The sequence below is a fragment of the Xiphophorus couchianus genome, chromosome 21, assembly GCF_001444195.1.
Source record: "Xiphophorus couchianus chromosome 21, X_couchianus-1.0, whole genome shotgun sequence".
NCBI lineage: Eukaryota > Metazoa > Chordata > Actinopteri > Cyprinodontiformes > Poeciliidae > Xiphophorus > Xiphophorus couchianus.
The window spans coordinates 17,551,837-17,569,299 of record NC_040248.1 but is presented as its reverse complement, the minus strand read 5'-3'; the positions used below and the strand labels follow the sequence as shown (position 1 = coordinate 17,569,299).

The 17,463-nt window shown below is 39.7% G+C and overlaps 1 protein-coding gene across 3 annotated transcripts in view; it reads right to left on the bottom strand.

The window, feature by feature from the left end:
- Positions 1–17,463, bottom strand: part of vav3 (vav guanine nucleotide exchange factor 3) — a 103,214-nt gene that overhangs the window by 54,285 nt on the left and 31,466 nt on the right. The gene's annotated exons all lie outside the window — the stretch shown is intronic.

Here is a 17,463-nt window from a genome sequence, read left to right as displayed (position 1 = left end):
AAAAACCTGAGCTGTTATCACAGTAAAATTTTATATTCAAACCTTTTTACAGTAAATCCAGTTAAAGGAAGATTATTGGTCGTACACCGTCACCTCCACCATTTTAGCCAAATAAATGTATTTTTTGGTGACTTTAAAAGGACAAAACCACTTCAAATGGCAAATAACTACTGAAGGAGAAAAGTGGTATGTGATTTTTATTTTGTGTGCAGCTCCTCTGCTTTTATATATTTGTAGAAAAACCTGCATGTCCTTTGAGACACGGCAGGTTTTCCTGCGGCCGTCTTCAACAATGTTTACGTCTAAAAGTTTTCCTGCCATACCATTTTTCAGGGAAAAAAAAAAAGTGACACTATTATCTAATTAAATTTGGTAGTCAGTTGGTATTCCCAGAGTGAGAGGGAATACACACCACACCCTTTGTAGATATTTTTCTTGCACAAAGTAAAAAAAAAAAAAAAGAAGTTTAAAATGCATCTTTTGTTTCACTTTCTAAACCTGAACCCCTTTGTGTTGTTCTGTCTCATAACATTCTAACAAAATTCATGAAGATTTCAAGAAGCAACAGGACAAAATTCAGGCATTTCAAGCAGAAACAGTAGTAGGAGCTCTGCTAAACGCACACAAAAAGAAAACATTACCTAACCCTCAAGAGAAATTGATCACTAGGTTTGTATGATTATTAATATACGGCCTATTCTTTAACGCCGCTGTGCTCAGGCCTTCACCCTTACTGTGCACCTGTGGGAGCTAGTGATGAATCATCCCTGATCTCACCTTTTACATAAAGCTTTACTATCGCTCATTCATGCCCGACGACCCCTTCCACAGGTCACAGCCGCACACTTTCATCCACACCCAACACATCACATGTGTAACATGGATAAATCTGAACTGCAGCCAGCTCTCCGCGATCAATACCGGTAACACAGCCGGCCTGTCCCTCCCCTCATATCCCCCACTCTGTCCAGTAAATGGAGCAAACAGTGGCACAGTGAGGACAGACCCAGGGATCAAGTTGTCCCAGCCAACATCCTTCCCCCAGCTCCGAACTCTCAGAGCTCTGGCAGCTGCTGCTTTTTAAATCAGCATCTGTGGCTTTTGCCATCAGAAAAGCCTGTTAGGTAAGCTGGCTTCTGTGGGTTGCAAGGTGGGGTCGTGAAAAAGAAAACGAGTGACATTCCACGATTCGTCATCGTCGTCGCATCCGAAAACATTTCCGACTGCTGGGAAGAAGTTGACGTTCGGCTACGTGACGTCAGAGCAGAGTTTGTTTGTTTGTTTGTTGGCGGCAGCTTGCGATGAAAGAGAAATATCAGTAGGGAGCAGATGAGTGGTGGGAGGTGGTGACTCCGTGTGGCTTCGCAGCAGTGGGCGACTGCAGATCATCAGGAGATCGTTAATTAACTTGTATGCACTGACTTTAAACCATCATTAAAAAAAATATATAAAAAATCTCCAAAAACTGAAAAGAGAGCTTTACGTAACTGCAACACATCAGTGTGTCTCTATGCGTTCTTTAAAATGTTTCATACAAATAAACATGACAGCTTCAAGCCTGGTAGACTAAATCCAGGGTTAAAAAAAAACTAAAATTCATCAAACGCTCTTGGATGCATCCTAATCCAATTGCTTTGGGTGCCAGTTGTGTGTACAATCACTAATCAGATTGTGTTCCTCAGCAGTAACTTATCTGCTGCCTGATTACAACGCCCCAAAGTCGCTCCAAAAATAAACTGAAGTGAATGACTTCAACCTGAGTTTTCTGCTGAAACTGTATTATATATGGTGTTGTGCAAAATGAGTTTAAAAAAAAAAAACTAAGTAAAGGTAGTGAACAAAAAGGACTGCCGTTTGCCGGTAGCAATGCTAACCATGCTTGTGAGGTGGTGTCGTCAAGGGGTCAGAAAAAAAAAAAAAGGTGAGAAGAAAGCAGAATCAGCAGCTGGTTCCAAGTCCTTCTCATGGATTTTCTGACATCCACCTCAAGTTGCCAAACCCTCTTACTGGTTTTATGCAGAATTTTCAACACACCTGCACTTCGTTAGACTGCACCATGAGAGGACAGGACGCACCATGCAAGAAAATCTAAACAAAGAATCAGGAATAAGGTTATTAACCTAATTTACAAACAAAATGATCTGCAAACTAAAGCATTTATAGCAGGGCAACTAGACAGGGTTACTTTAAAGAAAACAAACAATGCAAAAAGAAAGAAAAGCCTCCATTTGGTTGTATCCGGTGATGCAAGCAGTGACATCATACAATTTGACCAGGAAGTGCTGGGCTGGCCCCTCCCACATATATGTTGTGGCTATCGCATCTGAAGGGACAAACAATGGTGAGGACAAAAGATGCTAAATGTCGACTCTTCAAGCATTTTGCCTCTGTAATATTATTAAAAACATTTTTTTTATGGGACACAGACCACTTTCTCAAACACACGGTGTGACGTCACCCCTGCTCCTAAAGTAAATAATTACTGACCGCTCGCGACGGGAAGACCGACATCTGTCAAAACTTTACAAGATCCGGAGACAGGAAACTATAATGGATGCAGCTCTTAAAGAGAGTAGTTATATAAAAGCTATTTGAGGCGGACATCTTTTTAAAGTCAAGCAAGCAAATTATTACAATGTGATTGTTCCCAGTTGATTTTATTAGTCATCTAATGTTGATCACTAAACCTAATTTTAACATAACCTTGTAGCATAATAGCTTTAAAAAGACAAACTAAATAAATGACACAAGCGTGCACACACAGATAACCTTTAGGCTTAATTTATTATTATTCTTTTCAGTGCTGCAGCCTAAAACATGTGAACGACCCATTTATGGATCAGAGGTTCTCCCGTCTTTCCAGCTGTGGCTTTCAGGAGACTCTCGAGGGTGAAGGGCGGGAGAAGCAAGTGAGGCGCTGCAATATTTTGGCTTCGCTGACTTTATGAGTCACAGTTTCACAAACTCAAACGACCATCTGTAGAAAACAAGGGAATTTTTTTATTTTTTTTTCTTTCTGACTCACATGAATTAGATTTGTCAATACTCATAGGAGTGAGCTCAGCATATGGGAGTGTCAGACTCTAAGAGGATATTTGGGTGTTTACCCCTTAACAACCAGGAAAGGAAAACATACGGCATCACCTACAGTGGTGCATACAGGGATTTTGGGGGGCGGGTATAAAAAAAGGGCACTTTGTGTGAGATTTTTTTTACAGGTCACTACACTGTGAATATTTTTAAAAAGCTGTTTCAGAGGGGCACTTTTTGTCCAGAGGAAAAGGGGCAACCCCTCTAGCACCACCTAGTGTCTATCTGTGCATGTCCCTAAGTCACCTAAGTCAAAGACAGCAACGAAAGCAGCTGAGATCCTCTCACACCATTTCTTGAAGAAAGTGTTTCATAGAAACTGTCATGAGGGATGGAAGCGGTTTGCTCAGTTCTCTTTTTGGATTTTTTCTTCCATAGAAAGTACTCCTCGTCTTGTACTTATGTGTCTTACTGCGTCCTTCCTTGTCCTCAGTGGACAACATCAGATTGTTGCTCATTATCCACTGCAAAAACACAAAATATTATAAACTATTTTTGATCTAGTTCCTAGTGCAACTACTTTTGTACTCTTGAAACAAGACAAAACTAACTTACAAGTAACTTTTCAGCAAGACATAAGTTATAAGTGAAATTATTTGGCAGTGGAGCTAGTAGATTTTAATCAACATTAAGAAATTATCTACTTGAAACAAACTCCTATATCTTGCAGAAAAGTTATTTGTAAGTCAGTTTAGTCTTCTTTCAAGTGCACTAAGATATTTGCACTAGAAACAAGATAAAAAAAACACTTGGTAAGATTTGGTGTTTTAACAGTGCGGCCTTGGTTTTGCTGAAGGTTTCGTTCTTGCGCGCTCAGAATGATGGAGTGCAAAATCAACAAGTCAATGCAATTGGCTGGACTCACACAGCTAGATGGGATGGCTTGAATTGGATTGCATGTAATTTGACAATGTGATTGGATTACATTTGAAAGAATGCATTAGAATTGAATAAAACGCTGCGCTTTTCTCTATACAGAGCCAATAAGGAGAACCAAAACTGACACGTAGAGTCCGCAGACAATTTTAAGCACGGAAGTCATTCGTTTCACACGCAGCTTTGGTCACTCAGCCTCTGGATGCTGTCCCAGCAATAACACTGCATAAGTATTTATATTGATAATTGAAAATCCTTCACTGTCTTATCTGATCACAACCTTTTGTGTTCAAAGGTTTGAGTAATCCATATTGCATGTACAGCATGTTCAGAAGCTGAGGAACCACTGACATACTTCCCAGTTGTAGCTTCCAGGAGATTCTCAGGGACAAGCAGCGAAGCTTGTCCCGTTTTTTTTTTTTTTTTTTTTTTTTTTTTGGCTCCGCTGACTTTATTAGTCACACATGTACTAACCTAAATTAGGAAGACTTAATGTACTTTGCAAGTATTCATTTTCACTGAGCTTTTTACACACTTTGTCACATTACGACCGCACACATTAAAATGTTTTATTAGAACAGAGCAACAGAAAGTAGGTCAATAATGTGAAGTGGAAGTAAGTTACGCAAAGTTTTTAACTGTTTCAAGAAATGAAAATCTAAAAAGAACGGCGTGTGTGTAACTTAATCTCAGTAAAAACACAGTTGTTCTTAAAGTTAAGAGGACATTACCCTAAAACCAGCAACATATGGCGGAAAGCAAACACCATACATCCTGCTGAACCCAACAAACCCATTAGGAAATATGGTGGTGGCGTCATTATGCTGTGGGCGGTGCTTTTCTATAGCAGGGAGCTGTGGTCAGAATTGACTCGCCTAAACATGCAGCCGGAGCTACAATGCAGTGGTTTAGACTAAATAAACTAAATAAGTACGCCAGGTATTACTGGGTTCTAGTCAAAGTCCAGTTCCTAAATCGAATTGAGCTTTTATTTGTAGGAAGAAAAACACTTAAAACCAAGTCACATTTTCCTTCCACTTCACAATTTTGTGCTAATTTGCTTTGTTCTAACATATATTTATGCATCTATAGACGTTGCTGTAATGGGACAAAATATGAATATAAAGGGATGTGGACAGGCCTGCCACAATAAGTAATTTTGCTGGACCATAAATTGTCCTTTTAAGTACTATAATAAATGATAATATTGGTGTCTTGAGACCTCCTTCAAATAATGTATAAGACAAATAAACTACAATTTGTAAAGAACATTTAGAATTGGAACTAAATATCCAAAAATTAAATATTTAAATATCCAACATAAAACACAGCAGCCAAAAACAGTAAACAAAACAAAAATTAAATCCACTTACAACCAAAACCATGAATAAAATGAATTATGATGTCTCTCCAAACAAAATTACCCTTTGAAAAATATTAAAATTCAGATAAGAAATTATCAAGCTTATTTTAACTTATCACGCGATTAACTGAGGCCATCATACCACCGCTGTGACCTTCTGCTATGCAAAAAGACACCTTGATTTCAGCCACAATCGGTTAGGAAAGCAAAAGAACACAGGCTGTAGCAAGACGCACAGCGGCTCATGCAGGCCACAAAACGGAAAAATGAATATAAGAATCAGAAATCATGTCTGAGGATGTAGTATCCACCACGGGCGCGCAGATCAGAGGTGAAACGCTCTGCAGGAGTCGTGTACCGCCATGTAACCTCAGATGATCAAGGCTGACAGGGCCTCTTTGATGGAGGCTAATAAACCTGCCCCGGCTGGCCGCGCTCCGCTCCTCCGGATCAACCAAACCACTACAGTCCAATTAAAGCCCGGCGAGGGACGTGTCTGTGCAGCAGAAACCGAGCCAAGAGCACAACATGTGGATGTGTGCTAACGTCTGTTTGAAGCCGCGCAGCTGCTCGGCGTCTCGATGTAATTACATAACAGAAAGGTAACAGAAAAAAGAAACAAAAATCATGTATATACTGTATACTGTGAGCGTTCCTAGTCATATCAGGCTGAGGGTTTTGAAAGAGGCGCACGAGTGACATCAAAGATCAGTAGCGGCGGCCGCACACATCTACTGATCATCTATTCTTTATATATCCTGACAAATCATTCACTCTTATCTAAATATAGAGGGCACCTCCTTTTTTTGTGTGTGTAGTATGCCAGCAGTCTTATTGGTTTCAGATACAACACAGAGTGCTGTCCCAGTTTCCTGCTTTCAGCTTTTATGCCGCCTTTCTATGGGTCCTTTTATTTTCTATTTTCTTTCCTCTCCTCCTCTGCCCCCCCATCTAAATTAGTGATTACCGGCTAAAAATAGAGTCCAGTTAGGTACTCCACTAGAATACATAAGCTGATTGTATTGAAGGTTTTACATAAGGAATATTCTTTGGTAGGTAAAAATGATTTGGTTACAGATACCAAAACATGTCCTGTAACAATGCTGTCAAAATTCCAGATTTGGCCAACCCAGTTTCCGGAATCCTGCAAGCTTTGTTTTCCTTTTTTTTATTCTCTCACAATTTGTGACAAATATTTCTACAGTGAAAAATCTTCAAATATGGATCCTTCAAAAACCAAACAAACAAAAAAAAAAAACTGGATGGACAGACCAACATGTGGAATGCTGGACTGATAAAACTTTTAGAAAATGTGATAAGGAAAAAGTCTCAAAACATTTTTCCAACAAAATCAAACTTCAACTCACAAGCAATGTTGAAACGACCGTGAATGTAGGCTCACTCTCCTTATGTTCTTTGACATGAATCTTAATCAGCATGACGGCTTTGAATAAATTACTGTTGCACTGAATAGAATAGAATAGAATAGAATAGAATAGAATAGAATAGAATAGAATTACTTTATTCATCCCAGCAGGGAAATTATTTCGCAGTTACAGTGGCATAGAGACAAGACACAATAACAACTACCACTGAGTAGCAATTGTAGACAAAATAAAAATAAAAATAAAATATAACATGCTGTCAATATAAAAGCAGCTTAGAGCAGTCCTTGCAAAGATTCAAAAAATGCAGATACAGTATGTATATGTAAATATATGTACAGCAAGTGTGCCACAGTGCAGTTGTGCAAAATTGGACTGATTAGTGCAGAACAATGATTTAGCTTTTATTGTACAGTGAGATGGCATGTGGCAGGAAGGATTTCCTGTATCTGTCCCTACGACAGCGGAGCTGGAGCAGCCTATGTGAGAAGGTGCTCCGCTGTCTGTCCACTATGTGGTGGAGAGGATGCTGTTTATTGTCCATAATAGACAGAACCTTCTTCAGTGTCCTCCTCTCCACCACAGTTTCCAGGGACTCCAGCCTTAGTCCCAGTACAGAGCCAGCTTTCCTGAATACACAGATCCAAGAAAAGTTCCACGTTTTTTTTTTTTTTTGGCAAGTATAATTTTATGGTTTTGACACCTCATCCCATTCGAGAGAAAATATAGCTGAGTCAACCTCACCACACTAACCAGAAGGTGTTGGGACCTTCTGTTCACTGTGGTGTGTTGAACTGATTCCACGTTGGTGGTTATAGCAACTGCCGTTTTTAGTCACACAGTGTGTGATTTGCAGCTATCTGCGTTCGGAGCTGCTTTAGTTTATTTATTTGCATGAGGACCAACACGCGGTTTTTTTTTGGTAACACTTTATTTGACGGGTTGTGAATAAGACTGTGTCGTGTCAGATCATGATTTCTTGGTTAATGTCAGGTTGTCATAACGAAGGCCTTTTTGAATAATGTCAACTTTGTATTAAAAGTGTCATGATTTACCGGATGACACTTTATGACAGCAGTCATACATATTCATGAAGACTTACTCATGTTCATGACAGGTGTTATGTCATGTTTATGACGGTGTCATTCACAACCCGTGAAACAAAAACAACCCGTTTTTTTTTTTATGAAGGTGAATTCATAACATTAACTGATGTGTCCCTGTGTGAAGAGAGCTTCTTTTAACGTATTTTAATGTAAAATGACAATAAAGGAAGCTTGAATCTTTAGATGAACTAAACACAATTGAGCCTTCACGCTGGATTTAGCAAAAAAAAATTAAAAATTGTTGAAATTACCCAAACCTTTTAAAGAAACAGCGTCCATAAAGTGGTGGTGTGTACTGGAACCACAGAAAACATCCCACCTGACACTTTTTTTTTTTTAAAGAATGCACAAGTACAGCTGGTGTTAAAACCAAAGTGCAGTTTCTTTGTTTAGAGTTACAGTGGTGCAGCTACGCTGCTGGGCTCTTTGAAACTAGACCTGGTCCCTGTATACATATTAACAGGTCATTTCGATTCCATTTGAAGTAAGTGATCCCCTGAAAGCCCCTCGCGCTGGAGCTGCATCGACAGTGTCTCTCTCTGTTTGCCATTGCCTGATAAAACATTCATGAAACGCCGGAAGCTTCTGGTAAGTCTCTACGATCCCCTTTTACGTTGTCAGAAAGCAAACCACAAGAGGTGAAAGGGCAGTTTCCGGAGTTTTTCGCCATGGTTTGCACATGAAATTGATTAATGCTACTTGTCCGTAAACGTTTGAGTGCGTTTGCTAAATTGCGTTGCGATTACGAAGCACGGATTTCTTACAGAAGCAGCCGGTGCATTAATTCCAACCCACAAAGAGCAAATGAAAAGTTGATTGGCTCAGAGGGAGATGAGCTAATGTTTGACAATCAGTGCCATCCCTCATTAAGGACTATAATACATAATTACTGTGTTTAGATACACACACACACCCACACAAATACAGCTGATTAGAATGCTGAAGGAGTCACTGCCATTTGTCGTTTGACTTTGTCCGCCGCAATCCTAATCAAACATGTTTCTCGTAAACCTGTTTACGGGAAACATGACATTTATGCAAAACTTTATGTACAAAATGTTTCTATTTGAAGGATTTCAGGCACGAGACTGAATTAAAATTAAATTAATCTCAAACTTTTTTTTTTTATTAATAGTTTAACTGATAAAAACACACTTTGGACACAAAAAGAACCCGCATCAGGTGTCGTTTGTGAGCATAAAGTTTACTGACATGCTCTACTGCGCTTCTGTTTTTGTCTTTTCCTGTCCTCTGCAAGTACAAAAGTTTTTCAGAGTATGTGAGCAGTTTGACAACTGTCCTCTCAACCAACAAACTCATTTTGCTAAACACCTAAATTTATATTTGCTGTTTGCACTATGTGCAACTCTACTTAATATAGAATGTTCTTGACAGCAAAGACACAATTTATTTTTTATCTAACCATAAATAATTGCAGGCACTAACCCTAAATTGTTCTACTCAGTCTGTGTTTTAAGGAAAACACAGACTGAGTCTGTGTTTTAAGTAAAACACAGACTGAGTAGAACAATTTGACTTTCAGCTGTTTCTATTCGCTGCTGCTATGTTGTTAGCCACGAACAGCTAAAAGAAGCTACGAAGGTGGCGTTTTCATATGAGTTAATCCTATTTTAAAGGGTGTAAACTACAACAAAACATGACCTCAGAGTGTCTGCGGGCTGCTTGCTAAGGTTTTTTCATTTTTCTAAGGTGTTACTTTGTACAACGAGCGGTTTCAAACATTCTACACACACTTTCTACCAGCTTTCATGTCTAATAATACAGTCATAGCCAATAGGGAAAATTAGAAAACGAAGCTTTGAGTATTTTTTTTCTTTCTCATTTTTTCTAGACGTCATAACAACATCTCAACAGGAAACGGGTCAGAAGTGAGGTTATTCTTGCTGTCCAGGTAAATCACATCAACCTCGGACAGGGAGCCCCGCAGGACCCACACTCATCAGACATCCTCACACATGGATTCACGCCCTCGCTACCAGGTCTTCAAAAACCCTTCACCCTGACCCATCCTGTGCGCTTTAAGTTCACTTTATTAGGCCGGACTTTTGCTCGTGCGATCGCACATTCGCTCGGTTTTCTCCTTGAACACGCCGACGCTACGACACACACATCCGATCCGTGAAATTTTTACTCCACAGCATTTGATTCAGCAGGACACCCCTCAAGAGACACAAGCCAGCACACACGCATCCTGCTGTCACATAACTCTGTGTGACAGATGAGTGGAAAATAAAACTGCTCTAGGTATTTTTTAAAAATTGTTTCAGCTCTTTAAGCTGCTCTAACCTGTCTGATACTTATCAAAATTACATTTTAACAATTCATTTTTATATATCTTTTAATTACAGTTTCAATTTAAATTAAACAAAATTGAAAGTTGAAATTATTTCAAGAGTAACTTGAACTATTCAAGCCTTTTCCCGGTATACCCTGGTAGTGATAGAGTATTTATAGAGAGTATTAGTAAAGTATTGGTATTGGCAGGAATTCTCAAGACTTTTACTTATTATTTCATCACGTTAGCATGACAACGCTGTTTAGTTAGACAAAATTTTAAGAAAAAAGATTTTAAAAAACCAAAATGCAGAGATGAAGTCCATTTAGAAAGTTTGAGAATAAATTCGAAACTCTTTTCTCAACGACTAGAAGTAGCTTTGTAATTGAATTAAACAATTCCCACTAATTTAAATAAGAAAATGATTACACACCTTCATGAGGTGTATAATCTCAAAACAAAACAGGTGATAAACCTGTGAAAAGTCAGGGGTATAACAACATTCTTATGTTGATGAATGTTGCTGATGACATCACATTCAACGAGCGGTCAATAGACAAAATGGAAAAAGGCTCGCAGCCAGAGGTTAAGTGTCTGCAGAGCAGGAGCGCACAATCTTAGCAGCAGGCAGACAACAACCTGAACTAATGAGCAATGAAATCTCCACTCTTATGGGTCTCATGTGCAGTCTAACGCATTTAGTGGGGAAACCAGCCTTAGAAGAGGCTGGAGTCTGGGATTTGTTCTGGCAATCGTAGTGGCAGTATCAACAAGATATAAAAACTTTCATACCTTCAGCCTTCGAGAGCTGAAGTTTGACACCCTGCTCTAACAGAGCTACACTGTACTTTGCTCTATCCATTTTCCCATTAAGAGCACCTTCGGTTAGCTTGTGGCAAGCTCAATAACGGGTACCTGTTGTTCTTTAAACAATTGCTTTACTCTTGCCCCAATTCTGTAAAGCACAGAGCTATTTTTAGCTCTGTTTGCACAAAACCACTGCCTAGAAACTTTTTCAAATTAGCAAAAAGTTTCCCGTTTAGACAGCGCCACCGACACACCAAGAGTCAAATGCAGTTGTCATGCCAAGCCACTAGACGACACTGCATGTTGTAGAACATGCAGGCCCTCGAGGACAGACTTTGGGCACCCCTGGTCTAAACTATTGCCCAATTAAGTCTCTTGACTTGTCCTTAGTGTTTTAAGGACAAGTCTTTTTTTTACATATATGCAGGCATTTTGTGGTGCAACTTCTTTTGTTTTTTTACAGTACGGTACTTACAGAGGTATCGGCTAGGCCAGTGGTTCCCAAAGTGTGGGGCGCTCCCCCTAGAGGGGGCGCATTGCCATTGCAGGGGGGGCACGGGAAGCGTTATGGATGAATAATAAAAAAAAACAGTTACACAAAGTGTTTCACTGTAAAGATGGTTTGTAGTTTGTTTTGTTGCAACCTGAAGTGTGAAATAAACTTCAGTGGAGCTTGAAAACAAAATATGTGTTTAGGTTTTTGTCTGGTTGAACGATGTGTGCGCCCAGTTGATTCTTTTGTCTTTTTTGGGGAGATTTTATTGTAATCCATAGGGGGGCCAGAAGAAAATCTTTGGGAACCACTGGGCTAGGCATACAGCAAACGTTTTATGTTAGGGAATCGAACGCCACGCAGCTGTGTCTTGAAAAACTACAAACACGACTTCTTATGGCATTTCACCTCCTTAATCGTTCTCTTACTGCCACTCGTCCTATTGAAGTTACTATATGCATCATGTGAAACTGTCTACACAGTATGCAATCATCAGTGGGATCATAATTACAAAAGACTGTAAATGGTTCACAGTCAATAATCATGACCTTAACAGCTTCCTCATAGGAACTGAGGTAGTGATGGGTGTAATCAAGTTACTGGAAAGCCAAATAAGGCTGGCTCTACGGTGCTGGGGTCCAACTGACTACCACTCCTGAGGAGAAAACCTGCATGTTATACAAATGAAAAACTTATACATGCATTCAAACTGGCTAATAAAGTGGATTCTGAATTAAGGTCTCCAGTTCCTCAAATATAGAGGTTGAGTTTAAAATGAAGGATGGTGCTTTTTTTTTATTATTTACAACCATTCTGGGTGTAAACAAAAGCTCGAGCATGGGCTATCCATCTTGCTACACCTTGCAGCACAATTCATTGTGGTGCTTTACATGTCAAGCATTTTACTGGCTCCTTCTGTCGTTGCTGGATTACAGTGCTGAGAGGAGCCATAAGAGGTGAGCCTTGAATGAGATGGTCCCAATAAATCCAGATCTCAGTGGAATAAGGAATACATGATCAAATGTCAAGGCAGAAAATGCCTGGAAGGGAAATAATTTTTAAAAAATCCCATTTTCCAATCCAGTAAATAGAGGCAGTCTATCTAGTGTGCTGCTTTTGGATCCAACATTGACATCTTTATTGCCTGTTCTTCTCGTTCTGCTGGGCAGTGTGGACATTGGAGAACATGATAGGCTGGATGTACGTCGAAAATACTACAAAACTAACCAGCCCAAATCCCAAAAGTCGAACCACAACAGAGACTCTCGCCCACTCTGTTAAATTCTGATGTAAGTTATGGTAATGCGAGAGGTCTTCATGATGTTGATAACGTGACACATCACACCGAGTGATGAAATCCCAATCTGGGTCTGAGTGTGCAGCAGAAAAGCGAAAAGACAAAACAAGCAGCAATAAACTCCTCCGTAAAGCAGCAAACATGTCTTTTTTTCCACTTCGGGATCTGAGCTGGTAAAAAATCTCTCGCCTCAAATAGCCAGCTTGTCAAATCCATAAAGGCATAAGTGGGTTAGCATCAATTAGCATACCCTGAGGACTCCCCATTGTAATCATGAGCACTTAAATACTCTCTGTTTCAATTCTGAAGGGTGGTTTCCACACATTAGTCATGCGTCAATGTGCAGTCGGAGTTGCTTCTCAGGGACCGACTTGTATAATTGAAAAACACAAAGTAAAATATGATTGCTTATTCAAAACAAAGTCTTGGATTAACTTAAAGATAAGATCATCACATTACGGTTTCTTAATTCCAATTAGATCGCCTTAATTTTGTATCTAGTCTTTATTTTAGTGACGTGAACCAGTTCTCATTTCCATGCAAAAGTAGTAACGCATCAAGACTTTTAATGGAATGTCGCTACCGACTTGAACATTCATCATCTTAGGCTTGATCCTTCATGTTCACATTCAGTTATGAACCCAATCCTACCTGTGCAGATACTCTGAATGTAATCTTTTTTGGGGATAGTAATTTCCAAAGATTACGAGTGGTATTATAAGATACAGTTTTAAATTAAAACTACAAGAATCTCTTGACATCCTGGTGCTATGAAAACAATTTCAGGATTTTAGTTTTGCGATACAGAAACTTGGAGCTACCGTGTTGCGATGATTATAAAATCATTTGAAACTAAAATTAAATGGAAGTAAACATATAAAGGCTAGATGGTTTACCAGGATCCATGAAAAACTAATATTCTTTCTAGATTATTGTTCTCATTTACATAACTACTAAATGGTTTGTGTTTTGAGTGCTTGTGATGACCTTAGACATCAAACATAAACCCCCGTCCCCTGTCAGAGCGAAGAATGTCTTATTTTCGGCCTTATAAAAACAAATATCTCCGCCATACTGTTTAAAAAAATAATATTATACACAGGGATCATTTCAGGAAGGCTTCCATCCACAACCCACATGAACTTGAGCCTGAACGTTGTTTCAAACACGCCAAACCTGTAGGGGGCAGTGTAGCGCAAAGCAACAATCTGCTTTGCCAACCAGACTGCTTCAAAACAACCATGACTTCCTGTTGGGAATTAAACAAAGCGCTAGGACATTTATTTGTATTGACAAATATATTGGTCGAACTACTTTTAAATAGCGTATCAGAATAATTATTAAAACACGAGGCGATGTTCATTGAGAATTGTGGTTATATTGGTGCATTATGTGTCGCAGACTGGACCCCAAGTCTGTGTTTTCCCCATGTATACACACAAACACAAAAATTTTAGTTTTCTCAAGTCTCCACCTTGGTCGGAGTTTTGTATAAATAATTAGTTTTAGTGATATTTAATAGAGTTTTCATGTGGACGACAGACCAAAACACATAAAAACATATTCCTTTTCCCAGACATCCAACTACATGCAGATTAGGCCTCATAGGTCTCTTTTAATCAGAATTTTATTTTTATGAAATATTTCTTAGCTGTATGATACGTACAAATGCTGTCAAAGTGCATCTTATGGCAAATCAGAAATTCTCCCACTGCCAACGTTAGAAGCAGCCTCCTAAATCTCCTCGTTTTGGCTCTTCCTCTTATTAGAATATTTAATAGTCACTTGTGGATAGTTCTCATTCACTAACTGCACAGTCATAAATACTGTATTACCCCGATTCCCTTCAGAATGCTTCCCTCCCTCTTCCAGAGAAATTAGAAACCAAACTTTGGCTTTTCATGTAAGATGGATGACCAGGCTGACTCCATGTATTATTTCATTCATTGAATTAATTTTAGCTCCCCTTCCCCCTCCACACTGGTGTGCTATTTCAAAACTGCTTTTTCCTGGGCGTTACGTAACTCGAAGGAGTCCCTTTATTCTGAGGTGAGCATAGATTTTTTTTGTGTGTGTGGAGGATGGAGATTAGCTTCTAAAACTGTCCCCCCCATTTTCAATAGCAGCGCAACCACCCACTCCACCTCCATCTTTAGAGAGCAACGCAAACCCCTCCCCACCCGCCTCGAGCATCTGGAAGAAACACTGTTGACTCGGATGTACGCACGGTACTCCACGCGGCCTCGGCAGGAGCCTTACATTACAGAAACAAAACTGAGGCAGATCAGAAGAGCATTTACGTCCCTGTGAAATCCCCAACGGCGCCGCTTAACGCTCAGGGACTCCGGGCACCTCATCAAAAGATTTTACGAGAAAGTTTTGCCGAAAAAGCGTCAGACAGGAATTGCACTTGTTGAAAATAAAAACTCACTCGTTAGCCCTCCTCCTGATCAAAACAGCAGGTGCCTTAGGGAAACAGAAGGGGGAGGGAGAGAGAGAGGACTGAATACACACGCAGACGCTTACGCACAGCTCCATCTGAGCGGCATGGTTGCCCATCCGGAAGAGAAAACTGACCACAGGCGATTCGCGATGTCGAAAGAGTCACCTTACATAGTCGTCCATACGAGGGATCAAAGCGCTGTGGCTTAGCTCTGATGTTTAAACCACAGAGAGGAGCGCGGAGAACATTTCTGAGCACTGTTTGTACAGCAAATGTTGGTCTTTTTTTTTTCATCTTGAGAAGAGAAAATAAAAAGTTGTCCTTAGAGAGAGAGAGTTCTAGATTATAAGGTTTGTGAAGCATATTTATTTTTGCAACGAGATGTTGCAAGACTGATACTCTGCCTATTTTCTTAAACACCTTCAGGTTTTTATGAGGTTGACGTTTGTCAGAAATGAAAGCTCCACTAATCCATGATCAGTGGTTTGTCTGGTAACTGAGGTAAGGTTATTCTCCAAACCAATAGCTTGCTGACTGCTTTCCATGGTACAAAACAACTGAACTAGTCATTACAACTTCACACAAGCCCCGACCTTATTAAACAATTCCTATTTTTATCAAACAAGATAATAAAGTATTCTATAAATAAACTGAATTGGATTTATTTTAATCTAATACAAGAGAAAATAAAGAAAATACAAGAAAGTGCCGTACAGTATGCACTGGCTAGGCTCTGGTATTAAGCTACACAATGGTTACCATGGTCACAGCATCTACGCCTCTAAAAGTTGGTTCAAAATTATCATTTTTGATCATTTTTAACCTTTAACTATCTTCCATACCTAGGATACACTGAGTTGGTGTTTTGCTTTATAAATTAAACCATCTAAAGCGTGCCACATAGTTTTACACTTTTACAAAGCAGCAAAAATGTTAGATTTCTATGGCCTGTGCCTGAATTTTACCGCAACAAATGGGGGGAAAAAAACTGTCTGAAGATGAAGTACTGAGAATGCAAGAAGCTGTATCAACAGAAGGCGAATCCTGACAAACCAAAAAGGATCCAGCAACCTGTGTTGAACATTCCTGCAACAAATGTCAAAACAGTTAGCACCAAATCTCCTTAACATTCGACAGGTCCGAGTTGTTTAGACTGCCATTTGAACAAACAACGATACATACGGTATGGCATCGGCATATAAATCTTTATGCTATATGAAAGTTGGATGGTTGGGTAAGGTTTCAATTTTATAAAACGTTTAAGTACAACTATTGTATTCCCCAACATGTAAGCCTCTCAACTTGCAGTGCTTAACATTCTTCAGTGGAACTACCAACTTAAGACTAAATTTAGGAACGTTTTGGATCGCTCCGCGATCGGAGTGACGTTCCGGACAAACAGTCACCATCGGAGCCAGAAGAAGGGAGGTCTTGGTCCCCCGCCAGAGGCGCTCTTCTCCCTCCTTCTGTTCTGCTTAGTCGGTACCAGACAGGAGAGAGGAGCCGAACAAAATGTGTTTGCACGTGTCGTTCATGAGGTTACCCAGACCGGTAGCTGTGAGATGCGTGAGGGAAAGGAAAGAAGAAATGCCCAATCTGTTTTTACTTGTGATTTTTTTCTTAATCTAGCAGTATTTACATTTCTGGCAAAGAAGCAATCCAGCACGTCAAGCGAGCATCGGCGTTCACACACAAACGTTCCCTCTTTCAATCAGCACGGGTGAACGGGCACTGAATCCAGCAGCTCAGATAACTCACTGCCTTTTATCTAAATCAAACGGCATACACTTTGGCTCGCTATGAAAGTTTTGGTTGAACCAGGTCATTTTTTGAAACGGAGAGCAACTGCGTCACTGTGTTTCCGTGCATCTACAAGGAGATGTGGGTCTTTGCCCATAGTTCCACATTGATACACTCACTGTTAAAGCTGGAGGGGGGGTAAAGCTCTCAGAAAGTAGGACAGTGAATATTGAGATGGTTCGTTCGAAGGCTTGTACATCAGTCTTTCTGGTCTTTGATCTTAACGACGGTTGTTCGTAAAAGCTCTCCGGTTCACACTCACTAGTGCCATTTAAATTCACAGAATTTATCTGAGCCAAGTCACTCAAACCTTTCTATTTATATATATATAAAGGCTAATTGTTGATGGTTAACCGCTTCCCGGATAAATACACTTCTCTGTAATAGTTGGAATGATATTAGGAAAACCTGTGACTGCAAGTATTATAGTGCATAGATGTCAAATCCAGGCCAAATTTGGCCCTGCAGTGTAATTATATTTGGCTCACAAGATAATTCTGACTGTGG